The 27510-nt window shown below is 45.4% G+C and overlaps 1 long non-coding RNA gene across 2 annotated transcripts; it reads left to right on the top strand.

Moving 5' to 3' along the window:
• The first annotated feature begins 9374 nt into the window (after window positions 1-9374).
• Window positions 9375-12973, top strand: LOC125550236. Of its 2 annotated transcripts, XR_007301550.1 has the most exons (4): window positions 9375-10357; window positions 10471-10592; window positions 10695-10980; window positions 11102-12973. It is a non-coding gene; the product is annotated as an uncharacterized LOC125550236 (long non-coding RNA). The 2 variants fall into 2 exon arrangements; XR_007301548.1 differs by having other exon boundaries at window positions 10695-12973.
• Window positions 12974-27510: the final 14537 nt, after the last annotated feature.

Genomic DNA, 27510 nt, shown 5'->3' with positions numbered 1-27510 from the left:
CCAGTAGCTTATTTTTCTTGATGCATTTAGATGGCATCGTGCTGTTAATCGCAGATTTGTGCCATTATTGTTTTGCTTGCCATTTTCAACCCGTGCATTCGATTCCGGTGATCTTTATATCGATTTCGACCAAAATCAACTCACCCTTCCAGCGGCACTCTTGGTTTACCAAGTTGACGCCTGGTTCAATATTTTCCCTCTAGATCATGCATATGCATTGCATATCACATCCCGCATATCATGCCATGTTTTGCATCATGTTGCTTGCGCATTGCACCGTGGTTGATTGTGGTTACCTTTGCTTGTGTTCTTGCTTTGGGTAGAGCCGGGAGACGAGTACGTGATCGAGGAACCCGTTGAGAACGCTTACGAGGATCAAGCTTACGTCAACTCGAAGAACTTTGCAGGCAAGATGACCATACCCTCGAAATCACTTCTATCTTTGCTTGCTAGTTTCTCGCTCTTTCCCCATGCCTATGCCTCGATACCTACCACATGCTTTACCATGCCTCCCATATTGCCATGTCAAACCTCTAACCCACCTTGTCCTAGCAAACCGTTGTTTGGCTATGTTACCGCTTTGCTCAGCCCCTCTTATAGCGTTGCTAGTTGCAGGTGAAGATTGGAGTTTGTTCCTTGTTGGAACATGATATTTGTTGGGATATCACTGTTATATCTTGTTTACTTTAATGCATCTATATACTTGGTAAAGGGTGGAAGGCTCGGCCTTATGCCTAGTGTTTTGTTCCACTCTTGCCGCCCTAGTTTCCGTCGTACCGGTGTTATGTTCCTTGATTTTTGCGTTCCTTACATGGTTGGGTTATAATGGGAACCTCTTGATAGTTCGCCTTGAATAAAACTCCTCCAGCAAGGCCCAACCTTGGTTTTACCATTTTCCACCTAGCCTTTTTCCCTTGGGTTTCGCAGACTCAAGTGTCATCTTTATTTTAACCCCCCAGGCCAGTGCTCCTCTGAGTGTTGGTCCGAAACGGGCAGCCTGCAGGGCCACCTCGGGGCAACTCGAGGGTTGGTTTTACTCGTAGCTTGACCTATCCGGTGTGCCCTGAGAACGAGATACGTGCGACTCCTATCGGGATTTGTCGGCACATCGGGCGGCTTTGCTGGACTTGTTTTACCATTGTCGAGATGTCTTGTAACCGGGATTCCGAGTCTGATCGGGCCGTCCTGGGAGAAGGAATATCCTTCATTGACCGTGAGAGCTTGTGATGGGCTAAATTGGGATAGCCCTGCAGGGATTTGAACTTTCGAAAGTCATGCCCGTGGTTATGGGAAGATGGGAATTTGTTAATGTCCGGTTGTAGAGAACCTAAAATTTAACCTAATTAAAAATGAATCAACAGTGTGTGTAGCCGTGATGGTCTCTTTTCGGCGGAGTCCGGGAAGAGAACACATTCTTGGGTTATGCTTGAACGTAAGTAGTCTAGGATCACTTCTTGATCATAGATTCTCGAACGTGCCTTGTCTTCTCTTCTCGCTCTCATTTGCGTATGTTAGCCACCATATATGCTAGTGCTTGCTGCAGCTCCACCTCATACCTTTTACCTACCTTTAAGCTTAAATAGTCTTGATCGCGAGGGTGTGAGATTGCTGAGTCCCCGTGACTCACAGATTACTTCCAAAACCAGATGCAGGTGCCGATGATACCATTCCAGGAGATACGACTGAGCTCAAGTGGGAGTTTGATGAGGACTTAGGACCATACTACGCTTCCTTTCCAGACGATCAGTAGTGGAGCCCAGTTGGGGCGATCGGGGATCTTATGCATTTTGGGTTGTCTTTATTTTGGTTCCGTAGTCGGACCTTGATTGTATCTGGATGATTGTAATGCTATATTTATGTTATTGTGTGAAGTGGCGATTGTAAGCCAACTTTGTACCTCTTTCTTATTCAGTACATGGGATGTGTAAAGATTACCCCTCTTGCGACATTGCCTACAATGCGGTTATGCCTCTAAGTCATGCTCCAACACGTGGGAGATATAGCCGCATCGTGGGTGTTACAAGTTGGTAATCAGAGCCTTCCCCGACTTAGGACCCCCTGCTTGATCGAATCGTAGGCGTTGTTGAGTCTAGAAAAATGTTTTGAGTCTTATAGGATTATATATATCGGAGAGTAGGATTCTTTTTACTCCTCAGTCCCTTTGTCGCTCTGGTGAGGCATCCTGACGTAGAGTTTTGACTCTTCTCTTCTCAAATTTCACTAAAAAAATTTAAGATCACGCGGGTATCTTGGAATCGTTCCGATGGTTTTGTGACGAGAACATTGTTCTTGGTGCCTCCTGACATTTAGGGGTTGTGGCAGTGTCCTGGGGAGTTGAGCTCCAAGGTGTTGTCGTCACAATTTTATCGTTGCAGTTCTGGAATACCTGAGTTACGCCGACATCGAAAATCTCTTTTATGCAGTTGTTGGTGAGATAACCTCGACGCCACCCAGTACTGGGGCGGGAGTTGGGGAGTATTGCCATAACTCGTATAATAGATGCTTTTCGAAGGTTGAGGTAAATGATTTCCGAAGGTTTCTTGGTTATGTGTTGAAGGATGGATACAGCTGGATGTAGGATTTGCTAGTTTTGGGTGAGATATTATGCTTCCCTTGTATCCCCAACGCCTGATTGCATAACCGAGAAATTTCGGGAGTTTCATAGGTGGGAATTCATGTAGCTCTAGTATTTCTTCCGCAGATATTTGGTTTGTGATTCGGTAATCATTACCAAGTATTTGTTCATATCCGTACCTTGTTGTTTTATTCTTCTACCTCTATCTAAGTGGCTTCTCAATTTATGGAAGTGTGACCATTTAATTTGGAATCCATTCGTTCATTCTTGTTCGAATGTTAAGACTTTATATTGCAATTTCGATCCATTTTATTCAGCTTGAATATATGTCTTTCAAGATGCTAACAGATGTCACCCTCTTCAGGATGGCTCCTCCAACGCGTCAGAATCCAGAACCGCCGCCACCACCTCCACCTCCGGAGGCATGGCAAGCTGTGATGGCCGCTACCAACGCCAACACGCAGCTGATTATGAAACTCTTGCAAGAGCGGAACCAAGGAAATCAAGGCCATGGCAACAATCAAAATCAGTTTGCTACCCTCAACCAGTTCCTCGCAAACCAGCCAAAGACCTTCAGTAACTGTGTCGAGGCTACAGACGCTGATGATTGGCTCGTGGATATCTGCAAACATTTCGAGTGCAGCAACGTCAGGCCTAAGGACTTTGTCAAGTTTGCTTCGTTCCAACTCAAAGACCAAGCTGCAGAGTGGTATCAGCAGTACAAAGATTCCAGAGGAGGTCATGTGATTACCTGGGATGATTTCCGCCAAGACTTCAGAGCTCACCACATTCCTCAGATTGTTGTTGAGAGCAAGCATGAGGAGTTTCGCAATCTGAAGCAAGGCAGCTTGTCTGTTTACCAATACAACATCATGTTCTAGAAGCTCGCTCGTTTCGCCAAGCAAGACGTCCCTGACAAGAAGAGCATGATTTATCAGTTCAGAGGTGGCCTTAGAGAAGATCTGCAACTAGCTCTTGTGCTTTTTGAGCCAAAAAATTATGATGAGTTCTACAACATGGCACTGAAGCAAGAGGCTGCTCAGCACAAGTGCGATGCTTCCAAGAAGAGAGCCAGGGATGCAACTCCTTCTTCTTCAACTCAAGTGGTAGCTAAGCAGCAAAAGTATTGGTTGCCTCCTCCTCCTCCGTTCCGTCAGCCTTATCAGCAGAAGAGCAAAGGTGGCAATGGAACTTCCCACCCACCCAACCCAGGCTATCAGAACAAGACTTCGTCTCAGGCTCCAAGATCAAGTGCTCCATATCACCGTCCGCTCTCAGAGGTCACGTGCAACAAGTGTCAGCAGAAGGGTTACTATGCAAACAAATGCTTCAACTAGAGGCGTCTTCCTCCTCCCCTGTGAGATCTGCCAGCACCGCAGTGGTCAAGCATAATCCCAAGCATGCCAAGGTCAACATGATGAACGCAGCTCAGGCAGAGGACTCGTCAGAAGTGATCATGGGTAACCTTCCTGTTAACGATATTCCTGCAAAATTTCTTTTTGACACTGGTGCATCGCATTGTTTCATGTAAAAACCATTTTTTGCCAAGAACGAATTCACTTCTTCTCATTTGCAAACGTCCTTACAAGCTTGGACCAGAAGATATCGTTTCTTCGGGTAAACGGTTGAGAGCCAGTTTGGTGGTTCCAGATGTTTCTATCATGATGGGCGACTATAAGTTTCTGTCTTCTCCAATGGTCCTTGGTAACTCGGATATTGATATAATTCTCAGCATGGACTGGCTTTCTAAGCACAAGGCTCAGCTTGATTGTGCTGCCAGGCAGATTCAACTGACACACTCGTCTGAGGATGTGATTGTCTTTGCCGCTCGTGATGATACCATTCGACTGTTTTCTCTCAATGAGAAGAGCGAGTTGGATGCCATCTCTCAGATTCCAGTCATTTGTGAATATCAAGACGTCTTTCCAGAAGAGCTTCTAGGAATGCCTCCTCACCGGCCAGTTGAATTCGTCATCGATCTTGAGCCTGGCATGGAACCTGTTTGCAAACGTCCTTACAAGCTTGGACCAGAAGAGTTGAAGGAGCTAAAGAAACAACTCGATATACAAGAGCGTATAGGTCTCATCCGACCAAGTTCTTCTCCATGGGGATGTGGTGTTCTTTTTTGTCAAGAAGAAGGATGGAACGGACCAACTTTGTGTCGACTACCATCCATTGAACAAGAAGACCATAAAAACAAGTATCCACTTCCTAACATCAACGAGCTTTTTGAACAACTCAAAGGTGCTCAAGTATTCTCCAAGCTTGACCTCCGTATGGGCTATCATCAGATTCACATTCGTGAACAAGATATCCCCAAGACAGCTTTCAGGACAAGCTATGGTTCGTATGAATACACTGTCATGTCTTTCGGCCTTGTCAACGCTCCTCCAACATTCTCTCGCATGATGAACTTCATCTTCAACCCCTACACAAATGACTTTGTCTTGGTCTATCTCAATGACATTTTGGTCTTTTCCAAGAACAAGGAGGATCATTCCAAGCACTTGAGATTGGTGCTGGACAAACTTAGAGAATATCAGTTCTATGCGAAGTTTTCAAAGTGCGAGTTTTGGCTCGATGAGGTTCTCTACCTTGGGCATATCATCTCCGCCAAAGGCATAACTATTAATCCTGAGAAGGTGTCTGCAATTGTGAATTGGGAACCACCTCAGAATGTGAAGCAACTCTGCAGCTTCCTTGGGCTCGCAAGCTATTGTCGAAGGTTCGTTGAGAATTTCTCTCGGATCGCGAAGCCTCTTTCCAACCTCCTCCAGAAGCATGTGAAGTATGTCTGGACGCCTGAATGTGACATCGCTTTCAACACCCTCAAAGAGAAGTTAGTCACACCTCCAGTTCTGACTCCTCCTGATGAATCCAAACCATTCGAGGTTTTCGGTGATGCTTCCCTTCGAGGTCTCGGTGTTGTGTTAATGCAAGAGAAGAAAGTTGTCGCCTATACCTCTTGCCAGTTGAAGCCCAACGAAAAGAACTACCCCACTCATGACCTCGAGTTGGCGGAAGTTGTCCATGCTCTTTTAACATGGAGACACCTATTGTTGGGAAGAAAAGTGGACATCTTCACTGATCATAAGAGTCTCAAGTACATCTTCACTCAGCCCAACCTCAACCTCAGGCAAACTCGTTGGGTCGAAATGATTCGAGAGTACAACACGAGTATCGAATATACTCCAGGCAAGGCCAATGTCATTGCTGACGCATTGAGCAGGAAGGCTTACTGCAATAGTTTGATTCTCAAGCCCTTCCGACCAGATCTTTGTGAAGCTTCCTGTCGGGGATATACCCCGCGGCATTGACCCGGCCGGAAGTATGACCCGGCCGGACTTGGCGCTTCATCGTAACCCGCCGGAGGACTGGTGACTCACAGGTCTGGCGGTTCACTGGTGTGACAACTCACGAGCCTGGTGACTTAATGATGGCCCCGACGGCGAGTCAAATGGATCACAAGGGCGCAAGTCCCAGTAGGCCAGCTCATGTTATTGTGGGCCGGCTTAAGACGGAAGGCATGAGGAATATTTCCTTTATGAAGAAGCAAGACCCGGACTTGTATTCAACTTATGAGAAAGGATAGACTAGTCCTAGTCCTACTAGGACTCCACATGTAACCCGCCCCTTCAACATATATAAGGAGGGGCAGGGCTCCCCAAAGTGGGAGAGAAAATAATCTTTAGGGCTAGACACAAAGAGCCGGCCTACCGGCGACTCCCTCATTATCATAATGAGACATAGCCACAAACAGCATGTAGGGTTATTACCGGATGATGTTTCCCGGAGCCCGAAGCTGTCTAAACCCTTGTCTTGGGCCGCGTCTCTCGATTCCGCTCAACCCCTCTCAAGCTACCACATAGATGCGTTGGCTTCGCGACTAAGTCCTGACACTAAGGACATCTGCCGTGACAATTCCATGACAGTTGGCGCCCACCGTGGGGCTCGCACACGGTGGTGATGAGTTCTTGAAGGGATCTCCTTCAGGGATCAAGAAGCTCACAATTGACAGACGAAGGTTCGAGTTCAAGAAAGTTAAGATGGCGTCAGGTGTGCCGCCGCTGCTGCAGGTTGAAAACCGATCGGTGCAAAGATTATGTCGCAGGAACCGATAGGAAACTTTTTGCAGTGTGTTGTATGATTGGGGAGCGGTCAAATTGTAAGTCGCCGAGACCGCGTTTTCCTGTTGCCGCACGTTTCACCGGTGCGCCAAGTCCCGAGGCATTCTGTTGCTATTACTAGTACTACTTCCGGATCGTACTACTCCTCCACATCATCTTTCCCTAATAATAAAGCACGGATTGACTCCGTGGGTTCACCGTCATAATACGCTTTTTCCCATAATTTTACGCTTTTAGTTTGTTTCATATGATTTGCCCGAGGTGGTACTATTTTTCTGCACAGGCTCACGATCATTCACTTTTATTTATGGCCATGAGGCGGCGTGTACATCATGGGCCATCAGCCGGCGTGTAACCAGCCCATCCCACCAATGCCATGAGGTGGCGTGTACATCATGGGCCATCAGCCGGCGTGTAACCAGTCCATCCCACCAATGCCATGAGGCGGCGTGTACATCATGGGCCATCAGCCGGCGTGTAACCAGCCCATCCCACCAATGCCTTCCCGTAAGAAGAAAAAATATGTTCTGTAAAACAGAGATGAAAAAAATTATTGCCGGGCGCTGAACTCGAACCTTGGTCTCCTAGATGTGAGTGGGCTGGGCTAGCCATATGAACTATTGGCCGACTTTGGTAAAAAGAAAGGTTTAACTTAAAATGAACCATATCACAAACCATATCACGAGTAGATCCGAGCCAAACATTAGAATGGAAATTTTCATATTGGACCACATAGATGCACGGCTAGGCCTAATCAACATCCAATCGCTACACTTCTAGGCCTTTTTTGGGCCACGAACAACATGAGAAAAAAAGGCCGCGGCAACTCGTGACCTCCTGTCCCGGCAAAAGGCTCCAACAACCAAACAGACATCCAAATTTGATGTTAAATAATCCCACGTTGTTCCTTTAAACAGAATCCTACCAGTTTATATATGTTAGCAAGTGTCATGTAATCAGCAAGACGCATAAGAAAAGAGACCGTGAGATGAATTGAGGGTGGTCTATCGAAGTAAATAATTGATTGTGGTCTATTAAAGGAAAGAATTGACCTTTGTCTATTAAAGGAAGGAATTGAGGGCCGAATATGAACAAAATAAAGTCAGGATGGATTTCCAGATTGTGGTATAAAAGGAAGGAATTGGAGGCTGTATATTGAAGGAAATAAATTAATGGTGGTTTATTAAAGGAAAGAATTGATCCTTGTCTCTTTAAGATTAAAAAAATAAATTACATGTGAGGCGTATTGGGTATTAAAGGAGATCGAGGGTGAGCCTGCCGGCCGGACTCACAACCGATGAATCATTTGGAGGTGCGGAGAGTTGGATGCTGGAATGCTCTAACAAAAAAGGATAAATGGAGCAGTGTGCCGCACTAGCACGACGGAATTGTGTCTATCTTTGGGCACTAATGAAGGATTGGGCGAATTAAAAAGAAAGAATAAATTCCTGAAACAGAATTGTGGGATGTCTAATTCCTATTAAAAAGGAAAGGATGAGGCAAACTAAAAGGAAGAAGGATGGACCTTTGGGCTGCAAGTATACACATGCAGGATGATGGAGGTGCACGCACATATCCGATATTGACTGTGCTTTTTTCATGCCTTCAACAATTAGACCTCTTTTAGCCAAACACATACGACCACAACAATAATAAAAATCCATTCAGATAAATAAGAGCTTGACTCGCGCTTCATGAATGATTAATTTTACCTTTCATTCTATGTCAATCGTCTCAAGCCTACGTCGCATTCAATTTATGAATTTTTAATTACACACATCAATATACTCATCCAAATGTCGTCGTCCGACCGTTATTCTTATTCCCGTGCACCGCGATCCATGCCATCCACGGACGTGAACTAGAGGTTGCAAATTCTATCATCACCTCGACGTAGTCATTGAAATGTCGCTCCTATGTAATATTTCGTGTCACTTTGTTAGAATGGTTCGTAAGAGTTTAGATTAGTGAGCCTCAAGTTACTACAGTTTCCAAAGCTCTCTCACACCATGAACAGAACATCAATAGTTGACATTACTCCACTACTCCTTCAACCCCTTTCCTTCCAGAATTAGGAAATCCATGAACGCATTAATTGTTTTTGCAAAGATGGTATGGTTGAAAACACAAATCTTTTTTATGTTGGGAATAATTAACGTTAATTAAAAATTAAATAACAATTATTATATTAGTTTATGTTAAGAAAGTTATGTTCTCCCGTTGCAACGCACGGGTATTTTTGCTCCCTAATAATAATAATAAAGCACGGATTGACTCCGTGGGTTCACCGTCACAATACGTTTTCTTCTCATGTCATAATACGCCTTTATAATTTGTATGGACAAAATCTCTCCCTAATAATAATAATAATCCCTCCCTAATAATAATAATAATAATAATAATAATAATAATAATAATAATATAATCTATCCCTAATAATAAAGCACGGATTGACTCCGTGGGTTCACCGTCACAATACGCTTTCTTTTTATGAATTTACGCTTTCGCTTTGAATTTAAAACATATATGCGAAGTGATACTAATAAAATTCAGTACATCGCACGTTAGGCTCGCACATGCTATTGATCCTTTTTATTACGGGGGCCTTCTCTTACATTGATCCTTTTATTATGGGCCTTCTCTTATGGGTCGTCGAGTATTGAAAAGAAAAACTCCTGAAAGCGCACGCACACGCGGACATCTCCTTCTTCTCTCTCTCAACACGCACGAACTCCTCCTGACCAGCGTTGGCCGCTGCCGATCTGGACTCTCCGGCTCCCGTGGTCCCCCCCCCATCTCGCGCTGCTAAGGGAAGGAAGGGCATGGCCCTGCGAGCGGCCACGACGAGGCTCGCGTCCTCCATCCGCCGCCACAGCCACCTCCCAATGTCCGAGTTGCTGCTCCCGTGTCATGATTGGAGACCGTGTCCTTTTCCAACTGCAATCAATGGATTTCCCTACCCGGATTTGAGTCGCCTGGTATAAGAAGGAAGGGTCCTCGGCCGGAATCTCCATCAGGTTGCGTCCTTGGACCAGAAGCTCCATCAAATCCCGTCGAAATTGCAATTTTCCTCGAAACATCCAATGTCGCCGCCGAGTTCGCTGGAGGAAGAAACGCCGAGTTCGCCGGAGGAATAAGAACGTCCGTCCAACCGTCCAATGTCGCTGCCGGTGGCTACACCAGAGGTATATATCCCCTTGATATTCATTGGATGCAATTCCCTGTTTTAGATGTTGTTTCTGTCCCCTGCCATTGACTACGCAACAAGGGATGGAACCTGAGGCACATCCGCTATGGTGCTGAGAAGGAGGCAGCTGTGGCACCCGACAAATGTTGGACTCAGCTTTGATGCTCAATTAGGGCGGCCACACACATGACTCTGCCCAAGATTCAACTGCAGGTGGCTCGGATAAAAAGGATTGCAACATAGAACTGTTGATAGGATGGTTAGTTTTGGAAGGGGAATGGTAGTATGAGCAGAGATTGAAAACAAGGCTGCAGTGCAAACACTCTTGCTCAACCAATTTAAGCTCAGCGTCAGCTGTTGATTAAACATTGGATATACTCCCCTAAATGACATCGTTGCACTACACTGGACCTGACGAGGAGGGGATCCAGCTAGCTGTCTGATGGCACTTCCACATGTATAAGCTTTGTATGTCCCTCCTTTTTCTGCATCTTTGTTTCCAAAGGTCGAGAAAGTACGTCTCATCTTTTTCTTCAAAATTTCTTGCATGAGACTGACCATTGTTTCTTCTTTTCCTTTAGGAGCTTAGGTTGTATTTCTGAGGGGAGCATACTTATTATTACCTTAATTGGGTTTGACTTTTGGCTACTGTATTGCTGTCACAACTTACCTGCGAAATAGAAAGAGAGTCATGTTTGATAAGGTATTCTGATTCAGCTGTATGCTTGCAGAGCATTTATTTTTCTATCCAAGTATTACTAGACTCTACCAAGTTTTATAATGACATAACATTAACTTGTTATAGGATATGTACCGAGTAATGAGTATGTACAGAAGTGTTGGTTCTTGGTTCTTGCATGGAGGTGAGCAATTATGGGTTGCAAACGTTGTTGCTGCCCATCACCTGGTCCAATTGAAGCACAACCAGTAGGCTGCCTTGAATAAAGGAGTTCTCAAAGATGATGTCTTTTAGCACGACCATTTTTATTGATTTAGTTTCTGTACAATTTTGGGGCATCCAAACTTGGAAAGTTTCATCCTTCAAGTTAAATTGGGACAATCCGTTCATTAATTTCAGCAAAAAAATATTGGTATTGTTCTTCCCATTTTTATTCACATCCGTAGAAATATAGGTTTAATGATGACTCTGCAATTTTCCTATTAGTATGCATGATTTTTCTTTTTGATTGCTCACCCTCGTACTTTTTGCAGTAAGATCATAAATGACAATTATAACGGTGGCGATTTTTACCATCAATTCCTTATTTTTCACTTCTCTCACACTCATGATAGGTTGATATATATTTCTAGTTATCTTTACATCTTCAGTATGTTGATGTAGCTCCAATCTCATGATACAATCAATTCATTTTCTGCAGCCCATCTCATGCAGGCAGATGGGGCGATACATTCATGAGCTTGCCACTATGCTTAACTAGCTTGTTCAACTTCTCTTGTGAGATCAAATTACTTTGATGTGAATTTTCATAGCTCTTTGTGCTCTTTCCTTCTTGCTGAACCAATGTTTCCTCATGAGGTGACCCTGATTATGTGGACCCTGATTTGACTTGGAGTCTGCCTTAACTAACACCTCTGATATTTAGATAGAGACAAGGGGACGGGTGAATCCTGCGGAGGAGGACGAGGTCACAAGGAGGCGTACGCCAAGGCCGATCCCATCAGGAACTACATCTACCGCCGTCGCCTCTCCTGTGAGCGTCTGGGAGCCCCTCCTCGGCTCCTCCCACAAACACATAGCGGCGTCTTAAGCACGTCCGCCGCTCGTTGCCGCCGGCTGGTCGTCGTCTCCCTCACCGGCATCCCAACGAATCCATCGGCAGTAGCCTTCCTCTCTTCGATCTTGACGTCCGTTTCGTTCGTCGTTATCCAGCCCCCTGCTCCCTGAGACGGCAAGGAGATGGCGCTGCCGAGATTAGGTCAAGCGCGACAAAGCATACCAGACCCGATCCAGCACCATCCTCCCTGCTGTGGCAAGGAGACGGGCGCTTCACAGGCGAGGTCGGGCCCGATGAAGTAGGCTGGATCGATCTCATGCACGTACCAGTCGGGCCCGACTACTACTAAACCCCATCCATGGATGCAAGGTCTCCGTGCTCATCGTCGACGGCTGCACCCTGGCCAAGTCGCTCATCATTCGCGAGTACATCCATACCGCTTGACGGTGCAGCTGACATGTACGAGGGTGCCGACGCTTGACGGAGACGAGAGCACAGAAGAGGTTGCCGCCATCAAACCCCGTCAGAGCATGCCACGCCGACCCACGGAAGCAGGCCGCCATCGTTGAACCTGGCCAGCCACGATAGTGCATGAATAAGGGCGCCGCAATCGAACCGGCATGCTGCGTGCGTGAAGCCATGGAGTACCAAGGTGCAGGCCAGCGTGCATTGTGTTCACCCCGGGGGTAAAGCTCGGTGATGGAAGCTGCCATGCTACAAGATGCATGTTGCACATCCGCGTGGCGATCATGCACGCATATGCTCTCATAGCCAGGTGCGGTCGCATGAGCTCCTGGGCGGCGTAGATATACAGCGAGCATGCATGTAGTACGCACAAAGCATCAGCATGACTGACAGTTCTTTTGTCGGAAGAGCCTGACAAATAGTTGTAGCTCCTCAACTGATCTATGTCTAAAGTTTCAAAGCAAGGATCAATATGCAAGTAAAAAATAAAAAATCAAGGATCAATATGGCAGCTATATTTACACTGCTAAAATTTCAATTTACTCTGACCGATGTTGCGTGTTTGTCCAGCTGTTTTGTAGCTAGATACAGACAGACAGGTCTCATGCTTAGGCATTTGACACGAACGATGGAAATTTAACGCAGAAACTCAATGAGACCATGACTAACTACCGTTACATGAAATTACTGGCTACTGCATTCTATTGATCATGCATGGCTACTGAATTCTTAAATTTATTTATGTTACTATCAGCTAGCTCAAGTATGTATGACTGTAGGAGCTCAGGAATACTCTTACTATGTCTTTGATTTTGTTAAAGACCCAATATATGATGAGGTGCTGCCTCTCCTGATGCCGAGCTATTTAAAATTTGGTATTTCACATTTTTTTCTGGCCAGTAAATTTCACAAACATAACTGCAGACCATCTGCTCCTGCGCAATGAAACTGTTTCAAAATTCATATTGTGTTTGACACCCTGAACCACTTTATTAGATAACAGATTATAACTTCCACTTCTTTTTTATGCTGGACCATGATGAATCAACAATTTATTAGATAAAAAAATTAATCCCTGGAGAAAATCAGAGTATTTATCGACTATATATGCTCTATGGATGCCGGCAAATTTGATTGTAGGGGCTAGCAATGCTTCATTTCAAGCTACTGTAATAACTCTTGCTGGTTAGTTACCCCTGATCCTAGCAAGTGAAATCAGAACTAATACATGTACATGATTGTTGTTTGAGTTGCACAGATTGGCACATGTATGAATAAGTTTCAGTATTAGATTGGTGTACTGATCATGGCTATGTTGTGGAAGAGTTCTTGCACGCAGTGTTCGAAAGTAGCATACTTCCGTTCTCTGTAAATTGGTACTAGATAAAAAGGATGTTCCATTTTCTGTAAATTGATAGAAAATGGATGCAGGTGTGACCTTGGGGAAGAAAGAGTCGGACGACACATGAAAGACTGTGAGGACCAGGGATTCTTCTTTGCTGGTGGTAAGGTGGAGACCCTGCTTAGGGAACATGTTGCGTACATCCTCGCTGCTTTTCTTCTTTCAGTTTTAGATACTTTCCAGCAGGTGTGTACCTATCTTGCTATGTACTGAATTCTTTGCAACTATGTACAAAATTCTTTGCAACTACCTAGAGCAGGTTTTTTGAAAGAAAAAAATGTGGTGTTTTCTCTGCAGTGAAGCACAAACGTCCCGCGGTGCAACACACATACTCTTTTGTTATTGGATATAATAAATGGTGCTTAAAGATATTACGTTGTATCGCCTTCTTTTTGCCCGGTGCAACGCACGGACATTTGTACTAGTCTATCCCTAATAATAAAGCACGGATTGACTCCGTGGGTTCACCGTCACAGTACGCTTCTTCCCGTAAATTTACGCTTTTAGTTTTTTCACCTATATTATTTTCTACATCTGAGGTGGTACTATTCATGTGATAAAGATCCGTCCGTAATTTTCATCGGTCCATCTCAAAAAACTTCATACATCCGTTTCTCTTGGGCCTAAAAAATTCTTCCTCGATGTCTCGGAATCGGGCCATCTATCCCGACGGGTCAGACCGAGGCAAAAAGTGCATCAGTATAGAATCGAACAGGCAACCTCCTGTTGAGGAGTTAACGCCATGACCAACCGACCCAGCTTATGCTATGTGTTAAAGGAAGGCCAACTCACCTATCAAATAATACCACATCGCCCCCTTAAGTATGATCCACCCAATTTATATACGTCAATGATTTTCCTGGGAGTTAAGAAGTCGTTTTGGGAATAAGAAAAGAGAGAAAGAAAGAGAGGCTAAGGAAGGACAGAGAGAGGGGCTAAAGAAGGAAAGATAGGCTGATTTCAGAAATAAGGAAGCAAGGAGAAACAGACGTGATTCACGTTCTATCAGAGGGCTAAGTAAGGACCCTAGAAAAGAGGGCTAAGTAAGGAAGGAAAGAGAGGGGCTTGTGATTTCAGAAATAAGGAAGCAAAGATAGGCTGATTTCAGAAATAAGGAAGCAAATAGAAATAGAAATAGACGTGATTCATGTTGCGTCAGGGGGGCTAAGGAAGGAAATGAGAGAGGCTTGTGATGATATCAGAAATATAAGAAAGCAAAGAACGTGATTGCCTGCTCTGCATATGCCGTGTACCCAAGAAAAAGACAACATACATCCGAAAAGCAAAAGAACGGCCAATTTTTTTAGAATCTCATAGTGTGTCTCGCTAAAATTAGTTCAACGGATTATTACGATGTCATTATGCATTGACATCCGATCTACAACTGAAGTTGGACGGAAAATGTGTGTATGCCATTGTTCTTGCTTCAATGTCATTTTTTTATTTCCTAAATTGCCTCTAGGAGAAACTGGACGCTCTATCAATACATCCACCAATGTTATATTTATGATGCAAAATCTATTCAGTTTCCTTTCTTAATTAACAATGATGTATATACAATATAAAAAGCTCTCATGCAGGCAAGCGATTTGGATCACAATCTCGCATCATTGATACCAAGTAACAAAGAAGGAAAATGGATAGAGAACGGTATGCATGGATGACCAATGAAGAAAAATAGAAAAAACTAAAAAAGCATCGTGAAAACTATCGGCAAAATAAATTAAAAACTAAGATTCAACCCAGTTGCGAAATAAAACACAAGGGATGAAGAAATATTCAAACATGGAGCCAACACAAAAAAAAATGCTCACAAAAAAGGCAGAAATATGCAAAAATGCAGCAGATTTTTTATTTTATGTTTTGGTACTTTGAATTTTGTTATCTTTTGTATGTCTTTTTATTCCTATGCTTGAGTTTATTTTTTTCATCACAATCAGAGATGATTGTCTTTAACCAAACCAGCAAATTGTACAACGCATAAGTTTACTAGCGGTTTGTAAAGATTGGTTGGCTGAAAACAAAATTCTCCTTCATGTTATTCCTCAACACACATTCCCATAGCCATGGATATTGAGTATAGGGGTGTGCGTTTTTCTTCCGTTGCAACGCACGGGCATGTTTGCTAGTCATAATAAAGCACGGATTGACTCTGTGGGTTCACCGTCACAATACGCTTTCTTTTCATGTCATAATACGCTTTTACAATTTGTATGGACAAAATCGTAATATAAACAAGGTGGTACTAATTTGGGGGTACGCACTAAAGATCTTCCTCCGAACGTAAATTTGGTCGTCGCTTCGATCCGAGTTACACGCCCAGTGGGCTTCACAGCCCAACTTGGCGCTGTGGCCCAAGAAAGAAGGCCCACATAAGACAAGGTAAAAATATTTGCTCTTGTAGAGAATTGAAATTGCGACCTCCCTCTCACAGATCAATCGTTGCAACCAACTGAGCTATCCCAGTATTTTTCTGTAATAAAGCACGGATTGACTCCGTGGGTTCACCGTCACAATACGCTTTCTTTTCATGTCATAATACACTTTTACAATTTGTATGGACAAAATCGTAATATAAACAAGGTGGTACTAATTTGGGGTTTTTTGAGACAAACTAATTTGGGGGTACGCACTAAAGATCTTCCTCCGAACGTAAATTTGGTCGTCGCTTCGATCCGAGTTACACGCCCAGTGGGCTTCACAGCCCAACTTGGCGCTGTGGCCCAAGAAAGAAGGCCCACATAAGACAAGGTAAAAATATTTGCTCTTGTAGAGAATTGAAATTGCGACCTCCCTCTCACAGATCAATCGTTGCAACCAACTGAGCTATCCCAGTATTTTTCTGTAATAAAGCACGGATTGACTCCGTGGGTTCACCGTCACAATACGCTTTCTTTTCATGTCATAATACACTTTTACAATTTGTATGGACAAAATCGTAATATAAACAAGGTGGTACTAATTTGGGGTTTTTTGAGACAAACTAATTTGGGGGTACGCACTAAAGATCTTCCTCCGAACGTAAATTTGGTCGTCGCTTCGATCCGAGTTACACGCCCAGTGGGCTTCACAGCCCAACTTGGCGCTGTGGCCCAAGAAAGAAGGCCCACATAAGACAAGGTAAAAATATTTGCTCTTGTAGAGAATTGAACTTGCGACCTCCCTCTCACAGATCAATCATTGCAACCAACTGAGCTATCCCAGTATTTTCTGTAGATAAAATTGTTCTTTCTATTAAATAGTCCCACATCGCCTTCTTTCGTCTAATCCACTCAATTTATATACGCCTTTGATCTTCGATGTATCAAGGAGCTATCCCGGGAATAAATAAACGAAGGAAGGAAAGAGGACGACATGCATATAAAGAAAGGAAGGAAATAAGAGGACGGCATGCATAGAAAGGAAGGAAGGAAATAAGATGCCCACGTGTGAGAGAAATAAGGAAAGAAAGGAATTGAGTTCTGAAGGAAAGAGCACGACATGCATATAATGCAAGGAAGGGAAATAAAATGATTTCAATCCTCAATTTCGGCGGATAATAAGAAAGGAAGGAAGGAATTGCTTATAATATATATACAGCGGATATAATTGGATAGAATGCACGGAAGGGAAATAAGAAAAAATAATGATCAACTTTGATGCACGTTGTTGATTGGTGGTTGCTCCGTCCGAAAATAGATCTTCTCATTCCCAAACACCTCAGTGTTAACAGCTGATCAAAGTTTTGCTATCTTAAATTTTTTCTTAATATAGCCAAAATTTAGCTAGGATAGGCCACATAATTCGGCTTGTTCATTGCAACATTTTATTAGGTAGATATTTATCAGTTTACATGCATTCTGTTTTTGAAGGACAGTGCAGGAATTTTTTTTTATTGCGACAGCAGCTTGCGACAGATGTGATACCTCATCGGGTTAAATTTTATGAGGTTTGTCGTGAATAGGTGGACAATATGACCATGGTGTAAGACGGGTGGGTCGCTTGAAGCACGAGAGGATTTGCTTCCCCGTGGCAACGCACGGGCATATGTGCTAGTCTATCCCTAATCCCTAATCCCTAATAATAATAATAATAAAGTACGGATTGACTCCATGGGTTCACCGTCACAATACGCTTTTTTTCTTGTGAATTTACGCTTTCAGTTTGAATTTAAAACATCTATGCGAGGTGGTACTAATTCGGGGAACCACGTCGCAAAATTTTTGGGCCTTGCCCTGAGATCGTCTCACATAGCGCATATGAGCACACATCAAACCACACGTCTCACATCTTTGTGCCAAAAAAACCTTAACTTCCAAATAGTGATTTGATTTTTTTGACTCATCATATTGTGTTGTTCGACTGTATTGGATCTGTTTGCTTCTAATCGATCCATTAACAAACATAACCAACTACAACACTTTCTCATATGTGAGACCAATTAATTTTAATTTGTTCATTTGTTAGAGACGTACTTTAGGGCTAGAGGGACATCAAGCTTGGAGACAATGACTTTGATACTTGCAGTGTATAGAGGCTTCCTTTATAGGATAAAAATGACAACCGTGTATGCTTTTATAAAATTAGTATATGCCTGTATGTAGTCTATATTAAACTCTTTAAAAAGACATATTTATTTATAAATGAAGGGAGTAGCCATTTTAGTCTAGTTGCCTTTTAAAAGTCCTTATCTAATTTTAGCATATAATTTCAAAAAAAAGTATCTCTACTACATCTCCATAACTATTCTTCAGTCTTGGACAACATATTCATTTAGTTGGAGGATGCAGTCATGCGGGGATAATAGTTTTTCACCCGTTGCAACGCACGGGCATATTTGCTAATCTCTCCCTAATAATAAAGCACGGATTGACTCCGTGGGTTCACCGTCACAATCCGCTTCTTCCCATGATTTTACGTTTTCAGTTTAAATTTTAAACATATTCGAGGTGGTACTAAAACCGTTTCGTTTTCTGGTGACAATTGTTTCCGAGCTGTCCGTATAGCTCTTGTCGTTCCCATGGGCCCTAAATCGTCCAACCTAAGAAACGTCCTGGTCGTCAGGCTTTGGGCCCTCATGCATGTTTATATTTTGATGATTTGGGCCTTGCACGCACGTGATTTCTTCCGATGCTTGTTCAACTAAATAATAATAATCCCACATCGCTTATTTCCGCTTAAAATCTCACTGATTCATATACACACCCATGGATGATTCATCAAGCGACCGGAAAAAAGGTGCGGAGGATGAAGCATACTTTAAGATTACATCCGTTCCAAAGAAACACCTCTCCATGCGCACAGGAGATGACCCCAACACCACGAATCACAAAGAAAGCATGAGTTTGCCGACCAAACTGGATCAGAAGGAGCACGAGGGACAGCGGGTGGCGCTGCCGCCCCTCCTAGGCAGCCGAAGAACAGCCGCCGGCCGAATCACGGGATGCGGGTCGGCGATGTTGGTGGTGACGCCGGGATTGGATGGATCCGGGCGCGGACGATGGCTCCCCGTCTCCAGCGGCGGCTCGAGTCATGGAGGCGATGCAGGTCGGGCGTGAGGCGAGCTTGGGGAAAGGGAGAGCGGGCGTGGAGGAGGCAGGAGGGTTCACCGGCCGGAGGGGCGGGGTGCGGACGCAGCAAGGGGATCGGGCGCAAGGAGAGGTGCGCCTGTGTGTGGCGGCACTGAGAGGCTAGGCCTTGGGCCGGATTTCGGGGTGCGGCCTTGCTGGCTGGCTGGAGGAAGGCCAGGGAGGGGCCGGCCTGGAAGGAAAGAAAATGAAGTCTTTGGTAATGTCAAACTTATAATTCGGAATTTGTGATGGTTTAAATTATAAATACTTTTGCCACTTACATTTCTGTAACTGAAAGTCTGTGTTTTCCAGATGTATGATATTATACATATCTAACGTTCAGAATGATCTCTTTATACGTCTTTATTGTGCCTTATGACCAAACATTTTAGCCCAAGGGTGATATGCCCAAACATTTTTTAACACAAGACATTCGTGCATCTTTTCTATAAAAAAAACCAACATAGTGAAAAATCATTCGCATTCAAATGTTTTCAAAATTCTAAAAAAAAACTTTAGAATTAGTTATTAAACTGAATAGTACAGAACATTCAATCATAGGTATGTCCCATTAAAAACAAATACATCACTATTTTTCCATCCGGTGATAGTGCTATTATCAAGGAGGCGTCATCGAATTAGACCACTATGACTTTTTTAACTTTATACTCCATGGTCCGGGCACCAACAATCATTTTTTTAAATTACCTGCACCAAGCGTGTATTTTTTAAGATAATGAGCGTTTCTAATTGCTCTAGGTTTCACAAAATATATTTATATTTCATATATGTTCACACTTTTTAAGAAATCCTGAAATTTCCCAAAAATATTCTGGTTTAAAAACATTTATAATTGTAACAAAATCACTAAAAAATCATGTGTTCATAAAATGTTGGGCTCCAAAACATGTTCCAACTCTAATAACAAAACATAAAAAATGATAGACAAACTATTTCATGCACCACTGTACTATTCCATAGACGAAGGAAGTTAGGCTAGCTTCTTCACATCTACACTTTATGTTCAGAACAACAACAAGAGTGTAATCTTATTATCGATGTTTATCATAACTGCTATAAAAATGGCACATGATGACACATGGTGCAGGCTTTGCTTTTTTTGCCTGTTGCAACGCACGGGCATTTGTACTAGTAATAATAAAGCACGGATTGACTCCATGGGTTTACCGTCACAATACGCTTTTTTCGGTGAATTTACGCTTTCAGTTTTTTCACCTATATTATTTTCTACATCGGAGGTGGTACTATTCTTCTTATCATCGAAATTTCGTCCGCTCAGATCGAACACAAACGACCTACAGCATACTGGGCTTCGACGTGTTTGGCCCAACAAACAAATCAAACACGCAGTCCTATTGTTCCAGTTAAACCGAATCGAACGAAGTTACTTTAATTTCGAGGCTCATAATCTCGCCAAGTTTGCATGTAATCTTGAAGTAGGTAGACATTTTTGGTTGGGTATTCCTCATGACCCAAACCTTGTATCTATGATGATTGCCTTGAATGAATAAAGAGGGCGAGATTCTACTCAAAAAAAAGTTAAACCGAATCGAACATGCAGTCCTATTGTTCCAGTTAACCCGAATCAACACGGGCGATAAAAAAACCCGACCCGAAAGCCCACGACCTTAGGGCATCTCCAACCGTAGAGCCCCTCAGGAGGCATTTTTATCGCCCCTTGGGGGGTTGCCGGCGAATTTTTTTGCCTGCGATCTAGAAAACATCCACTCGTTCCGCCCCCCACACACCGTCTCCAGCACCATCGAGAACGCCCGCCACCGTCCGCCACGCACCACCAGCCGCCCGGCCTCCCAGGCGGACGGGCGCGGCCGAGCTCCGCCACGCACAGGCGGGCGCGGGTGCGAGCCGCCCCGGCCACGCACAGGCGTGCGCGGGCGAGCTCCGCCCCGGCCACGCGCGGCGACTGCGAGCTCCGCCACGGCTCCTCCCCGTGCAGCTCGGCGTGCAGAGGAGGCTGGTTCCGAGGCGAAGAGGGAGAGCCAGGCGACGAGCGGCGTGCCGAGGAGGACGAGCCCGACGGGCACCATCCAGAGCTCCCTGACGACGACGCCGGCTGGCTCTTCCTGACAACGATGCCGGCTGCTTCCTGACGATGACGCCGCCGCCGCCGACGGCTGCTACCCTCTGCGTGGACGACTTCTGCGTCTCGCCGGCCTTCCGCGGCCGCTTCCGCCGCGACGTCCCGCAGCTCGCGCGTCCGCCACGCCGGGCGACGAGGAGGAAGCAGGGCGCGCGCGTCCGCCTGGCGTCCAGGAAGCAGGGCGCGGCGCCGTCCGCCACGCGACGAGGCAGGGAGGAAGTAGGGCGCGGCGCCGTCCGCCACGCGACGAGGCGGGGAGGAAGCGGGGCGCGGCCAGCCCGTCCGCCATGCCGGCCACGCCGGACTCGGCGAGCAGCGACAGGGGCATGCTCCTGGGCTGGAGCTCGACCCGAACCCGTCGGCAGCATGGACGGGGGAGCGGAGGAGGCTGCCCGTGGCAGCACGCCGTGCTGCGGGAGGTGGCCGCGTACCTCCTCGACCACGACCACTACGACGCCGGCGAGCTTGGCCGCCGCCGCCGAGGATGGAGAGGAGGAGAAGGAGGAAGGGGGGCGCCCGACACGCCACGCCCCACGCGCCACCCGGCCTCCCGCCCTGGCCGCCGCCAGTCGTGCCCGTGCGAGGGGCTGGTGCCGCCCGTGCGTGGCTCGTCATGGCCGGCGCGCTCGGGGCCTCCTCCTCGTTCATCTCCAGGTCGCCGGCGAAGCCTCAGCCATCCGAGGCCCCAGTCCCATCGGCGCTTGAGCGGGCCGCCCGCGAACTCGGCGGCGAGCGACGGCGCCAACCGGGTCCGCCGGAACGCCCACTCGGCGGACGCGGAGGAGATGGGCTGGATCTTGTGAGGATGGTGGCCATGGCGCCCAAGCGAGGAGGAAGGAGATGGTCCGCGAGCCCTGCCCCGGCCATGCGCGCTATGTGGAAGGAAAGGGAGAGGTGAGGAGAAAGAAAATAAAGAAAGGGGAGAGGAGAGGAGAGAGGGGAGAAAGGGGCTGACGAGTGGCCCTGTGCATGCAAAAGTCATCTGCCGGCGTCCCGAGCTGCCCTTCAGGGGACTAGGTTTAGGGTGGTAGCGCCCGGCCGTAAATATCACAAAATTCGGCGAAAAGTGGGGCGTTTTTTATCCGCAGGCGTCAAAAAGTGCCTTGCGGAGGCTTCCTGGGGGGCCGGCTGGAGATGCCCTTACCCCCCCCCCCCCCCCCCCCCCCCCCCCCCCCCCCCCCCCCCCCCCCCCCCCCCCCCCCCCCCCCCCCCCCCCCCCCCCCCACCATCTCCGCCAACAGTGCGCCGCCGCCGCGCGCCGCGACCACCGGCCCCCGCCGCGTGCCGCCACTGCCGGCCAACGCCGCCGCGCCCACCTGCCTCCATCCCTGCGGTTTTCCACCGCCGGCGACAATCAAAGCCGGCTCCGCACCTTCCCCAACTCATCTTTCCCCTGCTCCTCTGTCGCTGCCGCTCTCCATCGGCCGACCAACTCCCCCGAGTCAGCGCCGCCTCCTCCATCTGGTTCCTGCTCGATCTCCTCCAGGTACAGATCATCCACAATCTCTCGCGACGGGAGAGGAGCCTCCGCGTGCTTCTTGTCGGGCGACAGCGCAGCCGTGCACCCTTGACGCCGCTCTTCCACGTGAGGAGATACTGCCTGCGGCTCGGCCACCCCAACCCTAGGGCCGACGCCGTGGTCATCGTCAAGATCCCCTTCCCCTCTGTCAGCCATCTTCTCCTCCCCGGCCGACGTCATCGCCTTCGAGGACGAGGACGACGGTGGTGGCTGCGCGCTTCCCGTCGGCGGATTCCACCACTACCTCCAGGTTGGGACTGGTGCGCGGGCGTCGACATCTGTGTGCCCGAGATCATCAGAGTTGCGTCAGGCTGGCGCACATCCTCCGCTACACCCCGACGCTGGATGCGTCGACCTCATCCCATTGCCGCAGGAGATAGAGGGCCCCCTGGACTGGGATACCGGCGAGATGGAGGGCAACTTCAGCGCTGACCAGAGAGCCAAGGTGGTGGTCGTGCTCTACATGGTGCCCGGCGACCTTAACGGCCAGTTCCACGCCGAGAAGATGGGCTACCACGAGATGGTCCTGCTCCGCCCCCAGGGCGCCGCTGAGGTGGTCGTGCTGGCTGCCGAATTCGATAATACTCGTATTTCATCCCCTGCGTCAGCTCATTGGCGGAGTTCTTCTCTACAGGTAATTGCAAAAGCTCGAGTCTTTGTGTCTTTTACTGTTCTGCCGTACAAATATAATTACAGTTGCATCATTAATTGGATCAGCACTTGCATGTTAAGTCAGTTTCATTTTGAGACATCGGATGTGTATCTTGTGAAACCATATCCGGGTTTGTACAAACAAGATATTGGATCGGAATGCACATTGACTAGATATGTGTTGAATATCAGAGACAATACAAAATCGAGTCCATTACATCTCAGATTGTTGTCTGGTTTATTTTGGATAAATTGACATCATCCTGGTATTTATATTCAAAGAAGGATAAATTAACCTTATCCAGGTACACATGAGTATTTATATTCATCTCAGATTGTTCACATTTAACTTCAGGTAGCAGAAAATCATGCAACACACACGTTCAATTAACCACCTACTTATGCTTGCATATCTTTCCGCGGAGTACTGCACATCCTGATCTGCGTCTACTTGATGAGCTGATGCCACAGGTCATGTCGATTTGGTTACCATTGAGTAGTTGGAGAGCTACCTTAAGACACACGATGTACCAATGGTAGTCATATATATCTCATAACAGGGCTTTCCTTGATCAGTGTTGTATAAAGATATGGCCACTGAATTTGGCGTGCCTGCCTCTTTGTTTTTCTGAATAATGTGAGAACTTCTAGCCTTCTAGAACAAGCATAGTAGCTTATTTTAACTTTGTCTAATAAATATCCTATATGGTCAATCTAGGATGATATTGGCAGCTCTCCATTGTACTCTGCCCGTACTACTTTTGCCTTTTTCTTCTTCTGACTCTATTGCTCTGCTCCATACCACAACTATTAAATTGGACTTTTCGAACATTTGACAATCATTAGGGAATTCAGTCCTGGTACATTTCCTAGAACAGTGACCTTTATTTCTTAGTGGATTTTAAATTTCAATCACCCCTATGGCTTTTTAAGAAAGAAAGAAAATATTAGGTTATCATGAATTTCGCCTCTCCCATCTCATTGTGATTGTGAGCATGCTCTTCACCTCTGCCATATCATTACCAGTATGCTCTTAATGCACTTCAGCAAGTTCAAATTTCAGTGCGTACTAGAAATCTCTACTCACTTCTGAGCAATTCATTTTGTCAGAAGATGATAGTACACGACAGAACACGCCTGCTTCTAGCAAACTGCTGTATTGTTTCCCTTGGAGGTTAGCTAGCCATAGATACTCGTCGGATGGAAAACTAATACGTACAAACCTAGCCGACCATCGTGGACACCGGTTAATCCTATTTGGTGATTGTAGGAAAGTGACGATCTTTCAAGCCAACAACCAGGGGCATGAGTTCACATCTTCAGGTATGTGTATGCACATGATCGTCTAAAGTAGATGTTTATACATCTCCTGGCCAGTTTGATATTTGGTCTCTCATACTAGGAGTCGTTAATAAGCTTCAACTAATGAGATGGAACGATATTGCTTTTTTAAGCACTTAACCACAGGAAGAAACTGTTTTGTGACTATCGGCATCGAATAGAAACGAATGAAGTATCGATACTGGAAAAATGGATAATCAGGTGTCTCTAACATGTGCTAGCATATATTGTTTGCATCTCAAGATGACCCGGTACACAAATTTTCTTTCTCTGTGGTACGATGATCTTAATAGATCAGTAACCTGTATGAGAAACAATATGTTTGTTATTTTGATTATCATGATGATCATCACTTTGTCAGGTACCAATGTATCTTTTGGACGTTGTATGTTTGTTATTTTGTCAGTATTATATATGTTCAACCTTACCACAAGTTAAGCTCCTCCTTAGCAACGGCCCATCTCGATGGTGGCCTTTCATAAAAGCACTAAACCTTACCACAAAGCCGGCTCTGTATCACATTATTTTTTGGATTTCTCCCGTTGCAATGCACGGGCAATTTTCCTAGTTAAAAAGAAAAAGAAAAATCCTATCGAACGAGCGTTTCGCTACGAAGAACTAAAGAACGAACTCGTTCACTCCAGAAGCTAACATAGCGAACATTTACTAATTAACTAGGTTAAAAGAAAAACCGGGTTTAAATTAAAAACCGAAACCCTAAAGAGAGAACCGGCGAACCGGGGACGGTTTATTACCCGTCCGGATGAACCGGTGGTTCGACAGCGGCGGCGGCAGCTTGGATCGGGGCGACGGCTCCGGCGACGAGATGCGGCAGCGGCGGCGGCAACTCGACGGCGACGGCGGCAGCAGCTAGCGGCACGGGTGGTGGCTACGCGGGGCGGCGGAGGCGGCGGCGAGGCGCGAGGGCAGTGCGGCAGCGAGGAGCAGTGAGCAGCGCGGCGAGGGCGGCAATCGACGGTGGCGGCGGTGGATGCGGCGGTGTGAGGCGAGGGGCGCGGCGCTCGAGGGAGAGAGAAGGGAAGAAGAGGGCGGCGGGGCCAGCGCATTTATACAGGGCCCGGGGCGGATCCTGTCTTGGGGAAGGGGGAGGCCGGCGCTGTGGGTGCGGCGGACTCCGGCGGGAGTCCCGCACGGGCACGCGAAGAGGGAGGCGACGTGGTGAGTGGGCCGGCTGGCTGGGCTTTGGCCCAGTTGGCCCGGTCCGGAGAAAAGTTAAAAAAATAATAATTTTGCAGACAGAAGGAATAAAATAAAGGCAAATAAAATAGAATATAACATAGGCATATAATATATCTAAATTTTCAGAAAAAGTTTTCCTACAAGATGAACATTCTTCTAGAGTCAAATAAAATCCATACAAATTGAGATAAAGCAAAGAGTGCTACTGGTCTATTAAAATCCAATAAAAATCATTTTAAAAATACCAAAATTATTTCAAATTTATTTATCTCCAGTTTTCTGATGTAGGAAATCATGTTACCCTATTTTCCATATATTTTTATTTTGGAGAAAAATAATTTGAATAAAACTCAAATAACTCCAAATTGGAAATAAATTCAAAGGGGATTTGAATTTAATTCTTTGAAACTCCTAACTCATATTTCATATGTTTTGAAGAAGTCATTTTATCTTCGCTCTTGAAAATCATTGAGTTGCATAAAGTTTCTGGATTGGAAATATTTTTGAAATGAAATTCAAATGTTTTCAAAAACCCTTGTCATTTAAATAAATAGAAGAAGTCATGTCATCTTCTCTCGAGGGTTTTGTATTTGAAAAGAATTTGAATTTACGGAGATCAAAATGCAAAATGAAAGTTTGGAAAAATCCTTTTATTCCCTCTCATTTAACTTTCAAAAAGTTTCGAATTTCACGCAATCAATCACAGAACAATCAAATAGTCAATTAATCTATCTATTTCTTATAACCTTCCAAAATTTAGAATTTTGGGATGTTACAAATTGCTTCATGCTATTACTAGTAAACATGCACGTGCAATGCACGTTTTATTAAATCCAAATTTTGAATACGCAGATCACATCTCGACTAATAAAATTAGTGTTCATGCATGTGAGTTGTTACACCATATCCAGTAAAAATAACAATACATCATATACGTTCGTAAGTGACACTCAGTTCATTGTTACTCATACCCACAACTTATCAAAGAGACCATCTAAATCTAATGCGAATTCCGGGGGCTGTGTACCTCTCAAACACTGCATCCAAGTCACCTACTCTCTCCGTTCGAAATTACCTGTCTCGGATATGAATGTATCTAGAACTAAAATACATCTAGATACATCCATTTCTGCGACAAGTAATTCCGAATGGAGGGAATAGATCTTCCCGTGTCATTCCCCTCCCATCATATCTCGTCTGGTCGCCCCGACCTCTCTTCTTTTCTAGCAATGCACCCTGCTCCAACACCGCCAAGTGAAAATCCACCTCACACAGTCGACAAATACATGATATGAAGAATACTATAAATCTAGTACTACATTAAGGTTGTGAGGTCAATTCAACATTTGGAAAAAAATAAATATGGAAAACTGTACTTAATTAGGTCTCTGTTGTTGGAGTTGCAAGATCTATTTCCATCACCGGTGACATGGAATTGTTGGAGTTTAAATAAAATTACTCATCACAAAATACTGTTTGAACAACAATTATTTTGATTACTAATAGTTACACAAAATACAGTTTTTGTGCAACATTGCAAAAAAAATGGATGTTTAGGAATTATAAATGGAAACAAAAAAATATCCAAACCTAGAAATACCTGCAAATGAGATTATAAGTTGGCTAGAAAACATTA

Source organism: Triticum urartu, chromosome 1 (genome assembly GCF_003073215.2).
Source record: "Triticum urartu cultivar G1812 chromosome 1, Tu2.1, whole genome shotgun sequence".
Classification (NCBI taxonomy): Eukaryota; Viridiplantae; Streptophyta; class Magnoliopsida; order Poales; family Poaceae; genus Triticum; species Triticum urartu.
The sequence above is the reverse complement of the archived record's forward strand: the minus strand, read 5'-3'. Positions and strand labels throughout refer to the sequence as shown.